At 47.5% G+C, this 7,893-nt stretch overlaps 1 pseudogene; it reads left to right on the top strand.

Moving 5' to 3' along the window:
• The first annotated feature begins 1,872 nt into the window (after positions 1-1,872).
• LOC113177570 (protein kish-A pseudogene) lies at positions 1,873-2,111 on the top strand (annotated as a pseudogene).
• The last annotated feature ends 5,782 nt before the right edge of the window (positions 2,112-7,893 follow it).

Raw genomic sequence — 7,893 nt, 5'->3', positions numbered from 1 at the left:
CCATTTTATCTAGAGACTCCCAGGCTTTGATTCTGAATGTGCCTGCTCAAAGCTAAACCCCACCCCAGCCCATGATGAAACCCCTAAGCATGCTTATTGCTGCTGTCCCAGGAAAGACAGCCTTGTGTCTTTGCTCCATGCTACTGACAACAAATCTCTCACGTGGGATTCCGATGTGTAGTGTGGTTCTTGGACTTTTCGAGTGTCCTTTCAGAGAGGATCTCACTAAGTTGCTGAGGCTGGCCTTTTACTTGTGATCCTCCTTCCTCAGACTCCTGAGTTGCTGAGATTACAGATGTGTGCCACCATACCAGGCTGGGCATCTTGGAAATAACCGTGCAAACTCTGAAAATGTTTTTGTTCTTTATAAGCTACCCACACTGTGATGATGTTTGTTACAGCAGTCTGAATGTGCCAAGATACTAGGGCTTTAGGTAAACGGATTTTCTAGTCTAGTCTGTCTGGTGGTCAATGTCAGAGATGAGAATACCTGAGACTTGCTGAGAAGTAGATGTGGGATTTTGACACTCAGGTGTGGGCAACATTCTCACAGCATAGCTCTCCTTTGAAGAGTGTCTAGGTGGTTGGAGGAGAGGAGACAGAAAGTACTGGGGAGGGGAGGGGAGGAAGGAAGGAATATATACTCAGGCCCAGTGGGGACTATATTCAGACTCAGTGGAGGAAGGTGGGCATCCACTGGGCTTATACATCCACAGCTTCCTGGGGGGAATGACTGAGTGTTTCTAATGAGAGAGGACCCATGGCAGCCTGGGCAATGAACATCATGAGGTGAGTTCTTCCTCAGTGTAGTTTGAATGAACAAATGAAGTGTAGATGAATGGCTCTGTGAATGAGAAGGCCATCCCTGGCTCCAGGGTGGGCAAGAGAGAACAGGCAGTCCCCACCTGCACGTAGCCCATCCCTTCCTCCCTGAACAGGGAGCTAGAGCTCTGTGTGCTTGTCTAAGCCTTCTTTAGCTACTGGAACTTCTGAGGCAATGCCTTGGTCCAGAATAGCCATCTGTAGGCCTTCAGGGCCAGGCCCACCAGGCTGGAGTCTAGCTGCAGTTACAGGTGGTCAGTGGCCAGGGGAGCAGGCCTTCACCATTGAGGTTCCTATCACATGCCCTTTCAGCAGTGTGGGGCAAGGGTCACTCTGAACCCTGCTAAGCTCAGACTTACCATTAACCTTACCCTTAACTACCCATTTGGTTAGGCCAGGTGACCAGGCTGGCAGGAGCATTGAGCATCAGTAAAATTTCCTGATTTAGGAAAGCAATGTGTGACTCTACTTTGTATACAACCAGAGATAGGTAATATTGGGCTCTGTATGTGTCATATGACTTGTAATGCATTCTGTGGTCATACATAACAAATGCATTATTTTTAGAAAACTACAAATAAATTTTAAAAAAATAAAATAAAAATAAAAATGATTGGGGATATGGCTCAGTGGTTTAGTGCCCTGGGGTTAAATCCCCTGTACAACAACAACAAAAGAAGTTGGAGAATGAAAAAGAAAGAAAAGTCTTGTTCTGCTGTACATGGAGAATTGTCAGAAATCCTGGTGAGAGTTCAGACGACAAAGAGACTAGGAAGGAGCTAGAACCTCCTAGGGATTGGTTAAGTGGTCATCTTCAGAATGCTGATAGCAATGTGCTTAGTAAAGGCCATCCTAAGGAGGCTTCAGAAGGAATGGGAGCCATCTGTGGAAATTAGAAGAAAGGCTGCCTTTGATCACTGCAAACACTTGGCTACACTGTATTCATGCCTCAAGATGCCATGGAAGGCCAAATATAAGATCGAAGACCTAGAGAAGGGCCTGTGGGTCGTGCACGCCTCTTCCGCCTTGGGCCTGGAAGGGTGATGTGGCTGGGGCATCGCTGGCCTCACTATATCTGCCATTTTCAATTTTCAGAGTCTGTTGACTATAATCTTGCTGCTTCTATGTACCTGAGCTTATATCTGGTCCTTGGCACCCAGCCTCCTGGACAGAAATAAAACTGCACTATTGGGAATATTTTGGATATGTGCCAGAATTGGTAATGAACAAGACCTTATGTTGCAGTATGCTGTGTAGTGGTGGCCTTCAGCTTCCTATTCATACAGTAGCTTGGAAAAATGCCACTATTTAATTGACATCAGACTTCAGTGTGAACAAGGACTTATCTGCAGAAAATAATGGAAAGAATGGTTAACCCTTTTATCTCTGAACATTGGATGAGAGAAATTTAAAGATGGTGTTCTCTATTTTTTTTGTTATTGGACCAATGTTCTGTATGAATAACTAAGATATAACCATTTGATACACAGAGTTTAATAGTCTGTAACAATCAACCTCAGTACTATTGCTACAATATTATATTTTGTGCAAATGTAAAAAAAAAAGATTGAAGACTGAGAAGATTCAGAGAATATTTCTAAGCAAAATATAGAAGGAGTTGTGTGGCTATTTTTGGTCATTTTCATTGAGATTTAGAATGATACTTGACAAAGGCAACCACAGCATAAAACACTGGAAATGTCACAGTCTGCCCACAGAAAGAGCAAAATGGGAGATTGGGTGAGAATATAGGGGATGGGAAAGAGAGTACCATGGGTGGGAAGAAGCCAGGTTCTCTGATCAAAACCATGGGAGAGAAGGCCTGAGGCCTACACATAATCTTCCAGGTGCCCTTTCATCAGGAGCCCTGAAGGCCATGGAAGGAGCCCCAGCATTGTCTCAGGATTCTGCTCCTTGTTTTCTAGCAAAATGCTCTGGGTCTGTCCAAACATGGTTTAAGAAAGCCCAGGCATGACTCCTGATGCTGCTCCAAAGTGGCCCAAGTGGTGCTACTTTGTAGTTGCAGAGAATCCAAGGGCTCTGCTGTCACAACAGCTTCCCCTGGGGTTTCAAAGGAAAGATCTGGAGGCCCTGCTGCGGGAGTAAGTCACTGTAGAGATTCATCACCAGAATGCCTAGTGAGGCCATGAGAGTGGTACCACTGCTCTTGAGACCCCAGATGTATAGAGCCACTAGAAATGTCAATGACAGGCTAGGAAAGCCACAGGCCATGGCATGCAGCCCAAGAGAGCAGCCATGTGGGCTGCAACCAGCATCATCCCAGGGGCAAAGTGGACCAAGGCCCTGGGGCCAGTATCCTGCCCTGTGTCTAGGAGGCTGGACTTGGAGTTTGGGGATCTAGTGTCTTCTTTGGTTGTTTTCAGATTTGCTGGGTGTCTAGGAGCCCGTTCTACTTGCTATTCCTCCTTTTGGAACAGGACTATTTCTCCTGTGCCTGTTTCAAGGCTGTATCCTGAAACCATGTAACTTGTTGGAAGTCATTTCCCTTGAGTTTCAGATGGGACTTGGGACTTCACACATTGGAGTCATGCTAGCAAGGTTTCAGCCTTTGAGGACTATAGGTATGCAATGACTGCATTGTGCATTGAAAGAAGGATGTGAACCTTGGGGGACAGGGGCAGAATGGTATGTTTTGGCTATGGTTTGCAGGACAAAGGTTGCTATCATGGATGACAGGGCACCAGTGGGGTGGTACCTTTCAAAAGTAGGACCTAGTGATTGGCTCAGGACTGCCCTGTAAAGAGACTAATGCTAGTCTTTAAGTGGATTAGCTCTCACAGGAGTGGATTAATTCCTTTGAGGTAAGTATACATTTTTCTAAAAGAGTAAGTCTGGAGTTGGGGTTGTGGCTCAGTGGTAGAGCACTTGACTAGCATGTGGGAGGCTCTGGGTTCGATTCTCACCACCACATATAAACAAACAAATAACAGTCCATCAATAACTAATACAAATTTTTTTATTTCTTTATTTTTTTATTATTAGTTGTTCAAAACATTACAAAGCTCTTGACATATCATATTTTATACATTTGATTCAAGCGGATTATGAACTCCCATTTTTACCCCATATACATATTGTGGAATCACATCGGTTACACATCCACTTACAAAATTTTTTAAAAGGCAAGTCTTCCTCTTCACTGTCTATTGCTGCCTCTCTCACCATGTGATCTGTCTTCCACAAAGTCCTATGATATTATGCCATTACCAAGTTATGACAGAGCCAAAAGTCCTTAACCAAGATCGAACCACAGAGGGTCACCTGGGCAGAGGTAAGTAAATCTATTTTCTTTATACATCATCCAGTGTCAGGTCAGTTCTATTGTTTTAGCACCCCAAAATGAACTGTAATATGTTTCAAGTCAAAAGGCACACACATGTCTGTAATCCCAGTGACTCGGGAGGCTGAGGCCAGCCTCAGCAAATTAGCAAGGCCCTAAGCAACTTAGTGAGATGCTGTATCAAAATGCAATAAAAAGGGCTGAGGGACATGGCTCAGAGGTAAAGCAACCTGGGGCTTCACTCAGTACCCAAAAGGGGACATGGGTGGTACGCACCTCTTCCCAGTAACAGGCTGCCTACACAGAATTCCTTACTGGGTGAAATTTCTTTTCATGTAATGTACACAGACAGCATCCCAGATGCCTCAGGTTTGTGTTGTGACAGCAATGGACAAAGTCTGCTAAAATGTGCCTGATCAGAGACTTGTTAAGTCAACAGCACATCATCCTTTCCACTCGATGGTGGAGGAAGCTGTACCATGTAAGAGTGTGAGGTGACTCAAGTGTTAGAAGGGGAAATCATGGTGCCCCAGAGGGTGAGTTGTGTTCATGTAGATGGAGACCAGGCATGAGAAAAAACTCTCTCTCTCTCTCTCTCTCTCTCTCTCTCTCTCTCTCTCTCTCTCCCCCCTTCATTCTCTCTCTCTATTACACACACACACAAACACACAGACACACACACACACAAACACACATACACATACATACACATAAAGTCCTGGGAATTGTGTGTAAGACCCTGAGGCTTGATGGTCTTCTGAAGAAGCCAGAACTGCAGCGGACAGAAGAGGGTGGAACCCAAATCAATGTTCTGTTGTGACTTGTTAATGATTTTTTCTGCTGAGTGAAGCCAAGACAATATTTATAATGGCAGCCAACAGTGAGATTTGGCAGCTTTCCTTTTCTAGAAAATCCTAATGACTTTGGAGAGGAGCCTGGTCAACAGCAGGGAAGTGGGAAAGACCCTCTGTGGGTGTGCCATGGGGGAGAGGTGAGTGTGAACTCCTCCTGGGCAGAGTGCAGAGGATTAGCAAGAGATAAGTGGGGCCTACAGTAGAAGCCTGTTAGGGAGAGGATCAAGGGCCAAGGACAGCCCAGGCATCCTGCCAACCTTGCCTAACTTCTGATGAGAGCCTGGATGCTGCCTGTAGGCTCAGAGCCTCTTCACCTTTGCCCTAATGGCCATGCCATACCCTTTTTTAGTTCAGGTGCATAAAGTGACAGGAGCCCAGTGACATCCTAGATCCCCTTTAGGACACAGTGCCTGGGGCCTTCTGTATTTCTCCCAAAGACAAGTAACCTTGCCTGGAGCCCCTTTGAGAGGGCCAGGTCACCCTCTGGCCAAAGACATGACCTAGAGCCAAATGGCAGCAGGAAGGTGTTCCTAAGTGGCTGTTCTTCCCATTGGCAGCTGGAGCTCCAGCACAGCCAGCACTCAGTGTCCTGAATGCCCGTCCAGAGACAGGGAAGTGGGCCCTGCTCTTCTGGGTTCCTCAGTCTCCCCTCATACCCTGCCTTCTCCTTGGTGCTGGTGACATCAGAAATTCTGACCCTGTCTTCACTTCAAGGGAGACACCCTGGGCATTTGGGGGAGCCCAGTGTGGCTGTACATTCCCCTCTGTCCTCTCCCATTTTTACAAGCTCCCCCCCTCCCTGGTGCCTACCCTCCTGTAGCCTCAGTCTCCTCCTCTGCACACTTTGGCTGATGGGACTCCAGACTGGGTCCCGCCAACCCCCACACTGGAGCGTCACTCTGGACTTGGAGGAGGAGCAGCAGGACCCCTCAGGTCACAATGCCCATGAAGTCTGTAGAGACACATGGTCGGCTCCCAGGGCTGTTTCTGTGTTGTTGTGGTGGCTCTGTTTCAGATGTCTACACAGAAAAGTACCTGGGCCCAGGTAAAGTTTGGACCCTACAGGGAGGAGGCACAGCAATGAGTGATATCCTACAAGCTGGCCATTCTGGGAGAGCTACTCTTAACAGGCAGAGTTCCCAGAACCAGTGGGTACTGGGCAGGACAAGGCTGTGCCCCTCTGAGCTGCTCTGAGATCTCAGGACCCACTCCTCACCCCTAGAGTCACTAGTTTACTATCCCAGCAGCCACTGGCTCTTCTATTCTACTTTTGTTGCATTGTGACCAAAAGACATGACAAGAACAACATAGAAAAGGAAAAGCTCATGGTTTAGAGAGCTCATCCAAAGACAGCAGGTCCATTGCTTAGGTCTTGAGGAGAGGCTGAATTTCATGGTGGATGGGTGCAGTGGAGGAGAGCTGCACAAGACATCATACCAGGAAGCAGAGAGAGGGAGCTCCACTCAACAAAGACAAAATGCATACCCCCAGGACCGCCCCCAGAGACCCACCTCCTCCAGCTCCACCCTCCAGGGCTACAGTTACCATCAGTGAACCCTCATCAGGGGATTAATCAATGATTGGTTAAGGCTCTCATAACCCAATCATGTCACCTCCAAACTTTCTGGAATTGTCTCACACATGAGCTTTGGGGTCACCTCCTCTCTAAACCATAACACTGGCCCATGAGGGTGTTGGGGTGGAGAGGAGGGAGCAGTGGGCTGTAATTAGAGGTGCCAGGAGGGCTTCTCTGAGGGGACACAAAATGAAGATCCCCAACAGGTGAGAAATGATGACCTTGGGAGTGAAGGGGACTGCCTGAGCAAACTGGGCAGTGTGACTGTGCCCTTGGTACTGGGAAGTCCTTCTTCCCCTCAGCATTCATAGTTTCCTGAGTTCCCTCCAAGGTCCTTGTAGTCCTGGTCTGAGGGTCTGTGTAAACCTGTCCCTATTCAGTCCTGGCTGCTCTGTTGAAATACACTGGTGACTGCAACTGTGACACTTCTTAAGAACCAACCCCCATCCTCTTGCTCTACCCTTACCCTGTGGCTTCCCCTGAGGACAGCTCCCTCTGAGGTTGAGTTTACTGTTATTTATGCACCTGACAAACATTCTGAGCACTTTCTGGTTCTAGCACGGTGGACCTGGAGGGCTCTCTTGGGCATCTGGGGCCGCTGGGGAGACAGACCCATAACCAGGAGATGTCAAATCTTCTCGAATCCTGCAAGGACATAGGGAATACAGCAGGAGACAGGAGTGCCTGCTCTGCCTGACTTCCGGAGGAAGGGGTGGGGGCTCCACCTCAGATGACCTTCAGTACCTTCTCCTAACAGGCCTTGGCTTCTTCATTCTAGCCTGGGTTCGTTCCTACACCCCAGGATAGCAAGTGTCTTTATTGGTGCATTTCAAGGAGTGACAATATTCCCAGGTGGCTGTGTCCTTGGCTTCTCCTTGACTTCTACCTAAAGAGCAAGGTCTGTTGTTGATTCAAAGTTTTCCATCAATGCACTGTGGTCCAAGCCACTGTCCCAGCTCCCATCCAGGCAGATGCTCTCTCTGTATTCTCCTGACCTAGTTCATAGCTGGGGCTGTGGAGGTTGAGATATTCTAGCTCCTCCTGGTTCATAGCCATGTTATAAACTCCTTTATGTCAACTGAAAAACACAGTGCTCCTTCCTAATCTGGAAGTTACTATCTACCTCTTGGTGAAGATCGCCAAACTAATAGTAAAAATGTGGAATGAAGAAGGATCCTCAGAGCATTAAGACATGGTGGGGATGAAGTGGAAAACTGTGCTGTGATTGTGTCAGTGTGGGGTTCACAGAGTCTACAGATCCACAGAGAATAAGAGGCAACTTCAGAAGACAGGACCCTGAGGACCCCATCTGGCTCTCCAGGATGCACCCAGAGGGCTCA

This window comes from Urocitellus parryii, chromosome 15, assembly GCF_045843805.1.
Source record: "Urocitellus parryii isolate mUroPar1 chromosome 15, mUroPar1.hap1, whole genome shotgun sequence".
Taxonomy (NCBI): domain Eukaryota; kingdom Metazoa; phylum Chordata; class Mammalia; order Rodentia; family Sciuridae; genus Urocitellus; species Urocitellus parryii.
Note: the sequence above shows the minus strand (reverse complement) of the source record. Positions and strands in the feature narration are given on the sequence as shown.